Source organism: Acanthochromis polyacanthus, chromosome 11 (assembly GCF_021347895.1).
Source record: "Acanthochromis polyacanthus isolate Apoly-LR-REF ecotype Palm Island chromosome 11, KAUST_Apoly_ChrSc, whole genome shotgun sequence".
Classification (NCBI taxonomy): domain Eukaryota; kingdom Metazoa; phylum Chordata; class Actinopteri; family Pomacentridae; genus Acanthochromis; species Acanthochromis polyacanthus.
The window spans coordinates 3325237-3333506 of NC_067123.1; the positions used below are offsets into that span (position 1 = coordinate 3325237).

Genomic DNA, 8270 nt, shown 5'->3' on the forward strand with positions numbered 1-8270 from the left:
AAGCTGATTCCAGCTGAGAGCCTTCCAGATGTGCAGAGACAGTGGTCCTCCTTCATCAGAGTGTCCATCAGATCTGATCTCACTGTTTGTTGTCTCATTCCAACAGTGATCAGCTGATCAGTGTGATGTTTGTCACAGCTCTGAGATCAGTGAGACTGAAGCCTGCAAACCAGCGCCTCTTATTTCACAGCAGCATCTTTACATTCAGTCATTCTCTCAACATGTTCCATCATTTTGTTCAATTACACACAATCTGGAGTCAAATCAGGAGAAAAAATGTCAATTAACACACAAACCATAAAAAGAGGATCAAACTGTAAATCCTTTCACTTCTACAATAATGTACTTTTACTAATAGTGTGTTCTTTTACAATGTTTCCTCTAAAATGACACATTTTTATTGTTTAAATCAGTAAAAATACATCAATATTTTACAGAAATGTTCTGCTATTTGAGGGTAAAATAATTCTATTAAGGATTATAAAATGGTGAATAATTGAACTGTTATTTCACTATTTGCAGGGCTTAAAGTTTTCCGGCGCCGCGCCGGATTTCCGGCGCATGGAAATGTACCATTGAAAAAATTTCATCCATCTCCGTCCCGAAGGCTCCAAGCATGTGCGTCATTGTGCATTCAGTTGCTCCGCTTTAATCAATCAAACTCCAAATCCTACATTAAAAAATATACACCTTCTGTCCAGGCATGCGGCTTTCTGATAGAACTTTGATCTAATTACGGTTTTCTAACTGCGAGTGCGCATCGACTGCTGGGCCACGACATGCTGCCCCCTCTTGGTTCGGTATCGTCAGTGCTGCTGAGCCACTGGTATGAAATAACAGTATCCTACAAACAAAATCCAAATTTGCAAAATTTGTTGGTGTTTTTTGTAATTATATTTTAAGGGAATTACTGGAAACACATTGATATATATTGCATATTATTTATTTTATTTCTGCTTGGACTGTATACCCATTCCACGTGTCCCAGCCCTGTGGCTGCCTGGTCTCTGCAGAGCGCACGGAGCTCCAATCTGTGAGCGGTGCGGTGAAGAATCGAGCAGCTGATCACTGGTCAGTAGCGTTGGAGCTCGTGTTTAGCCCAAAGACGCAGATACTAAAGTTTGCTCAGACTTTGTGTGACAGAGGAGAGAGGATGTGTCTCTGCTGATTAACAAAGAGAGCAGCCGCTGCCGCTGCCGCGATCCCTGAGCCGCGGTGTGTTGACTCGCCCCATTGGCTTAAGTGGCGATGCGCGTGCATGTCCCACAATCCCCATGGTTTCGCCACAAAATAAAAACAAACGGGCTTAGGTATTGAATTAAAAAAAGTAACAAAAACAGAAGTTGTTGATTTTGTTTGATTTCTTAATCTTTAAAAATTTTCTATGTTTTACAACGGCAAAAGGAAAAAACGAAACAGCTATTTAGTTTGCTGGCTTTTATTTTGAAAGGAAAAAAAATCAAAGATCAAGCCATACGGATTTGTCCCATTATTCTACTCAGAACATCTGTTTAGCTAAATATGCACAAACTGAATGTAGCTTAGGTGATATGAACCTTTTTTATTTGAGGACATATAGGATGTTTGTAATAATGAGTTAAATAGCTCTCAGCAGATTTTGTGACCTTATGCATCCGAATGATGTCTAGCCACAAACAAAAACTCTCCAATCTAAAGCAAATATTGTTAGTAAGAACAGAATGAACGTATGGGTTGTGTGAAATGAATAATGGATAGGTAGTTAAATAAGAATGTTCTTAGCCTGCTTTTCACCGTTTTTCTTCCCAAAATATAGATAAAAAAATAGAAACATTTAAATTGAAAGCCAACTGAACAAATTATACAGTGAATACATTTTTTCCCTTACCAAAAACAAACAAAATGTGTGTCAGTTCAAATTGAAAATCAAATGATTTAAACTAATCACACAGATTATTGAGGTTTATCAAATGAGCAGTTACTAACATGTATGTGTGGTTATGTGCTACAGAGGGCTTCTTAATCACATCTTTGTGAGAAATGGGCTGACTCCAGAGGAAAAGGCCAGAGTAGAAGTTCTTCAGCATGAGCAGTCCATTGCCACCAGGACCCAGATAAACCAGATCAGGAAGGCCCGAATTTCTTTGCTAATTACAGAGTTTGAGAGAGTCAGCATCATGATCAACTTATTTATATTGTGAGGCAATAACTAAAATTGCATTAAAGAGTTAATACTAGTACTTTTATTACCTGATTAAATACAAAGGTGGTATAGCAAGTGACATGACAGTTTATTCTCTTGTAGTGTTCCAGAGAATATTAAACAAGTTAATTCTGTTGTCTGTGTTTTGCAGTTTATTTCAACAAACAACATTTTGAACATGTTAAAAAGAAAATGTTCAGAAAATTCACAAACAAAGCAAAAAAGAAAAAAGAAATGACTTTTTCAAACAGTATTCTCCAAGCACTTAATATTCTCTTGAGACTGACACTTGAGATAATGTTGTAAGTAAAAATTGTGCCTTATGAAGGAAAGCAGCAGAGTTTTGTAGCAGTTTTGTTGTGGTTGGTGTTTTGAGTTCTTGTTAAATCTACTGAAGAGATAAAAATTATTAAAAGTTATTAATAATACATGTACTTGATTTTCATGATTTTTTCCCCCTTTATACTAAAATAAATCTTTGCAATTATAATGATGTGGTATTGAAACATCAACACAAAAAAAACAGACTTGGGGCACTTTCTAAAATGCGTTAAGTTTTGGCCGAGTAAGGTTTTACATTTGAGCAACAATAAAATAGTGGGATCATAATGGGCATTATTTCCACCAGATGACCTCATATTTGCTCTGAATTAATAGAATCTCATGTATATTGTGTTTTAGTGAGTTTTAAAACACATTTAAATACGTTTATTGACACTATAAATTGGATCTTAGAAGTTCAGGCTCAGGATTTTTTCTCACTTTAAGCCCTGTATTTGATCAATTTGTTTAATTCCAGATAATTAGGAGTAAAATGACAGAAAATAATGAACTTTCATGTGAATGTAAAATGAAACAACAGACCAAAACTGTAAATAACATCAAGATGAAAAATCTGTATTTCTACAAATATTCATTTGTTCTTTTCCAGAGTTTGACCATAAAATGACTGTTTAGCTGTTCTTCAATCTGCTAAAAATCTCTTTATTTTAGATCTTTCCTGTTTGACTCTCAGTATTTTTGCAGGTTTTGAAGCTTCCAGAAGCATTTGAACATATTTAGTGTCCCTTTGCTGCCAGACTCTGAGTTTTTCTAGAGCAGATGAGATGTTGATGGACACTCAGAGACTGTTGGTTTAAATGGAGCAGCAGTAAATCATGAGTGAAGAGTTTGTGCAGTAATGAAGCTTGATGACTGTCAGCAGTTTGTTTCCACTGTGGACTGCAGTGAAATGTGCAGAGAAACACACCTGATGCTGACAGTGTGTGCAGGTGTGTGAGCTTGGAGCTCAGTGTGTTCACTCCAACACGTTAACATGAAGCTGCTGCTCTGAACACGTCTGAAGTCCTGATGAGCTGCTGATCAAACTCATTCATCTCCTCTCATCTTTATTCTTTTCTCTGCAGATTGAAGTCACCACGTTCAGAACCAGTTTGGAGTGCAGAACCAGATTGGAGTGCAGAACCAGATTGGCAGCAAGAACCAGATTGGAGTCCAGAACCAGATTGGGGTCCAGAACCAGATTGGGGTCCAGAACCAGATTGGGGTCCAGAACCAGATTGGAGTCCAGAACCAGATTGGAGTCCAGAACCAGATTGGTGGTGAGAGGATGAAGTGTGTCCTGATGATCCAGATGTTGAAGCAGCAGCTGGTGTGCAGAGACTCTGATGGACCATGTTACTGGGAACCAGTGTAAAGTGTGTTGTTCTCACTGTATAGTTTAGTGTTGCAGCTCCACACTGAATGATGGAGAAGTGCAGTTAATGTTGACATGATCTGTTGGAGGTTGATGTCAGGTTGCAGAGTGTGCAGGAAGTTTCAGGATGTTTGTGTCGGTGCAGGATTCTATTTCAGTTGACTTTCTATTTCCAGCTGCAGTCAAAGTTGTTGAGCTTCTCTCCCTGCAGCACATTGAGCTGATGAGAACAAAGTGTCCTGGAAACATGTCAGCTGAAGCCTTGGAGCCCAGAGAGAGTTTAATGAAACACATTTTACTGGGTTTGATCACATCATGAAGATAAATCCAGTTTAGTCCTCAAAGGTCCAGCAGCAGCTCTGATTGGATCAGAACCAGACCTCTGATCCATCATTACAGCAGCAGCTCTGACTGGACCAGAACCAGACCTCTGATCCATCATGACAGCAGCAGCTCTGATTGGACCAGAACCAGACCTCTGATCCATCATGGCAGCAGCAGCTCTGATTGGACCAGAACCAGACCTCTGATCCATCATGGCAGCAGCAGCTCTGATTGGACCAGAACCAGACCTCTGATCCATCATGACAGCAGCAGCTCTGATTGGACCAGAACCAGACCTCTGATCCATCATGGCAGCAGCAGCTCTGATTGGACCAGAACCAGACCTCCGATCCATCATGACAGCAGCAGCTCTGATTGGACCAGAACCAGACCTCTGATCCATCATGACAGCAGCAGCTCGTCCACGTGGATCATTCTGCCTCCGTTCACTGAATGCTCCACGTCTGAACGTCTCCAACTTGACTGATGTGTTTTTAAGGTGTGAATATTGAGTTGATCTCCTGTAAAATCTGGCCTCAAAGGTAACATTAGTTTTTGAGTTCAGAGTTGTTAAAGAAGGTGTTCATGAGGATTTGATGTGTGGTTTTCTTCCTACCAGTCTGTGGATGGATGTCTGAAATAATAATGATAAATAATGTAGCTGCAGTCCTGAACTTTAATCTTCTCCCTGATGTGAACATCTGGTCTTCAAAGGTTCAACCTGCTGTGATACAGGGTTATTCAAAAAGAACTGATTTCATTACGCAATATTTGAATGAGGAAAATCAATAGAAAACTCCAGCCAAGTCACAAGTTTTCTGCTCACAATCAGCTTCTATTTCCTGTCTTCCAAGTGTTCAATGTGGCCTCCACCTGCAGCACGGAAACATCAATGAGATCAGAGAATTCCTCCCAGACTCGTATCAGCATCACCATCCACTGAGTTGATCGCTGTTGTTATTCAATGTCATTCAATGACCTTAAACATCAAATAAAAGTTGGTTGTGAGTAAAATACTTTTGACATGGTTGTAATTGTAATTTTGTTGTCATTTAATTTGTTTTTGTGGTAATTTTATGCACTTTTGTTGAAATTTTGTGACAATTTTGAGACATTTTGTGTGTTTTTGGTAATTTTGTGACCATTTGTCAACTTTTGTGCAATTTTGTCATTTGATTTGTTTTTGTAGCAATTTTGTGTAAATTTTATGACAATTTCAGGACATTTTCTGTTGTTTGGTGTCATTTTATGTCTTTCTTTGGTCAATCTGTGACCATTTGTCGACATTTTGAGTAAATTTTGTCATCATGTAATTTGTTTTTGTCATAATTTCATGTAATTTGTTTAGATTTTGTGACAATTTCAGGACATGAGGGTGGAAGTTTGGTCCAAACATCTCAGTGTTTCTTTCTATTCTGATTCTCCACCAACCAGAAAACATTTATTTCCACTCTGAGACGCTGAATTATTTTCCTGTGATTGGCACCAATAGAAGCTTTAAAAATGTGGAGTTTGGTTCCATTCAGAGGAACTTTCTGAGCAAATCTAGTAAAATGAGGTTTTGTGCATTTCTGGTGGACATCAGGACGATGACTGAGCAGGTTTGATGATGAAAGCAGTCCAATAGTGTCCCAGCTGGAAGAGTTCCATCATATTATTGGTTAGATTTCCTGTAATTCAGCAGCATGCAGCAAACAGAGGCTGCTTCATGAACACACACTCTGATTGTGAGCTGAAAAGACACATTTGATTCTCTCTGACTGATATCTGCCCACTTGGAGTCTCACTTCCAGCTTTTCAGCCGTCTGGACATGGTTGTCTTTTAGTTTTGTGCTTCTGTTAGAATCACCTCACTGCTGCTAATAATTCAGTCTGACCTTTTTAAAACATCTGCATGAAACATCATCCTGACTCATCTTGTAGAGAACAATAAGAGCCTTTAAGCCTTTAAATAAAGTCTGTCTTCACTTGTGTTAGAGCTGATCGTTGTCAGGACTTTATTCCACCTTGTTTATTTCCAGTCAAATATCTGAGGGATGAACACCAACAACAGTCCATGAACTGCTCTGTTACAGCTCCCTTCATTCTTTTTATGTTTTTTTTAAAAATCTTTTTACATATTTAGTGTCATTTACTGTGTGCTTATTTGTTCATCTCTGTCATTCATTCCAAGCAGCTTATTTATTGTCATGTGTGCACAATCTGAAATGTAACAGCGCCCTCTCGTGGTCGCGGTTTGTAATTTCAGCTCAAATATTCACTGTGTTTCTCTTCTTTGTTCTTCATCCTTACTCCTTTTATTCTTTAATAAATTACAAAGACTAATCCTGTTGCACTGTGACTGTTTTCTTGCAGCTCATCCAGATTTTCCACAACAAATCACTCTACAGGAAGTACTACATTTAAGGAAGTTGTCTGGTTGACATCTTGTTGTCAGTAAAGTTTATTTCTAGAACACCTTTCACAGGTAGAAAATCACAAAGTGCTTTACAGTAAAAATAAAACTAAAGCTAGAGTGATTAAACAGCAGAAACAGCTGAGAAACAGTGCAGTAAAACATACGTGAAGAAAAGCAATCAATAAAATAGAGCAGCTCTAGTTTCATGTAAAATGATCCAAACCAACTGCAGGCGATGAAATCATATCAGAGGAGAAGTTAGTTTATTGAAATATAAAAGCAAAGCAAAAGTCAAGATTTGATTGATAATCCATCCAAAATGTCCTCTTTTTCCTAAAAGCAGGTTGCAGAATGATTCCAGCCCTATAAACAATGCTGGTAAATCCAGATAACTGCAGTCCAACTCTAATCCATCCACCTGTATGTAGACATTTAGAGGAGAATCCAACGGTGACACATGCTGAACACTGACAAATACTCACTATAAAATGGAACTAAGTGTTCACCTCTGATAGGATTTAGTGGCCTGCAGTTGTGATGTTGCTCATTTCTCCAGAATGTAAAGGTGAAGGAGGTGGATGTTTGGACACGTTGTGACCGAGCTTTCAGCTTGACAGTCCGGCAGATGAGTCTGATAAACACAGCTGCTTGGCTGTAAACTTTTCCTTGTATTTCTTAAACATTAATGGTTACGATGCGTGTGCAGATCCAGCTGTTCTAAGGTTCTCCTCCACGGTAAACTGTGTTCAACACCTCCTTTAAGCTCCTTTCCTGCCCCTGATTGGACAAACGCATCGACTCCAGGGCTGGTCTGCTCCTGGATTTCAAGCCGGACCAACATGGAGGCTCGGCCGCAAACTTCGTCTAATATTACAAAATCAATTCAGCAAAAAGTATTTCTGAAAGCATTTGAGGCGAGAAATAATCCGTGCAGCAGCTGAATCTGTCCTCGTTTTATTTCCCCGACGACTAGTTCAGATGTTTGAGGACAGTTCCACGGCCGATCTAGCCTAGCCGCGCTAGACAACCCACGGCAACGAATTTAATTCTCTGCCAGGGTGGGTCTAGTTACCCTCCATAAGGCTCGAGGCTGGATTCTCCTAAAACTGGCCGGACCAATCACCATGAAGTGTAGAGTCAGAAGGCGGGCGTAACTAAGTGACGACAGAGGCGTGACGATTCTGACAGAAACAACCGGCGCACAATAAACAGTTATCTTTGGACTCGGCTTTGGCCACAGCCCTTAAAGATTTGAAGCTAAAATTCAACTTGAAAGATAAACAAAAGACGGCACTGAAGTGTTTCATTGAGAAGAAAGACGTATTTGGACTTATGCCGACGGGATATGGCAAATCCTTAATATACCAGTTGGCTCCGCTGGCTGGGAAGCTAATGGGACTTAGCCACAATCCGCCGGTGCTCTTGGAACTACGTCAGCCTATTCGTTGCGTTGATTGGTTGTATACCTACCCAATTGCTGCAGAGGGATTTGATAGACAACCTTTTAGCCCGCCTCCCTCCCTGTTGAGCTTCCCTAGACCCTTGTGCCGTCAGAACATGGGTCTAGCATGGCAAGGCTACGGCCGATCAATTTTCATGTCCAAACGTAAAACAGCAACAAAAACCCAAAACAGTGAGATGACAATAAAAATATTAACATTTATTGTAAT

The 8270-nt window shown here is 39.6% G+C and overlaps 1 long non-coding RNA gene across 6 annotated transcripts; it reads right to left on the bottom strand.

The window, feature by feature from the left end:
* Window positions 1-4108: 4108 nt before the first annotated feature.
* LOC127535994 (uncharacterized) lies at window positions 4109-4691 on the bottom strand. Of its 6 annotated transcripts, XR_007944972.1 has the most exons (4): window positions 4547-4691; window positions 4403-4498; window positions 4307-4354; window positions 4109-4258 (listed from the first exon to the last, which is right to left on the bottom strand). It is a non-coding gene; the product is annotated as an uncharacterized LOC127535994 (long non-coding RNA). The 6 variants fall into 6 exon arrangements; XR_007944969.1 differs by having other exon boundaries at window positions 4307-4498; XR_007944971.1 differs by lacking the exon at window positions 4307-4354 and having other exon boundaries at window positions 4118-4258; window positions 4355-4498.
* Between the last annotated feature and the right edge of the window lie 3579 nt (window positions 4692-8270).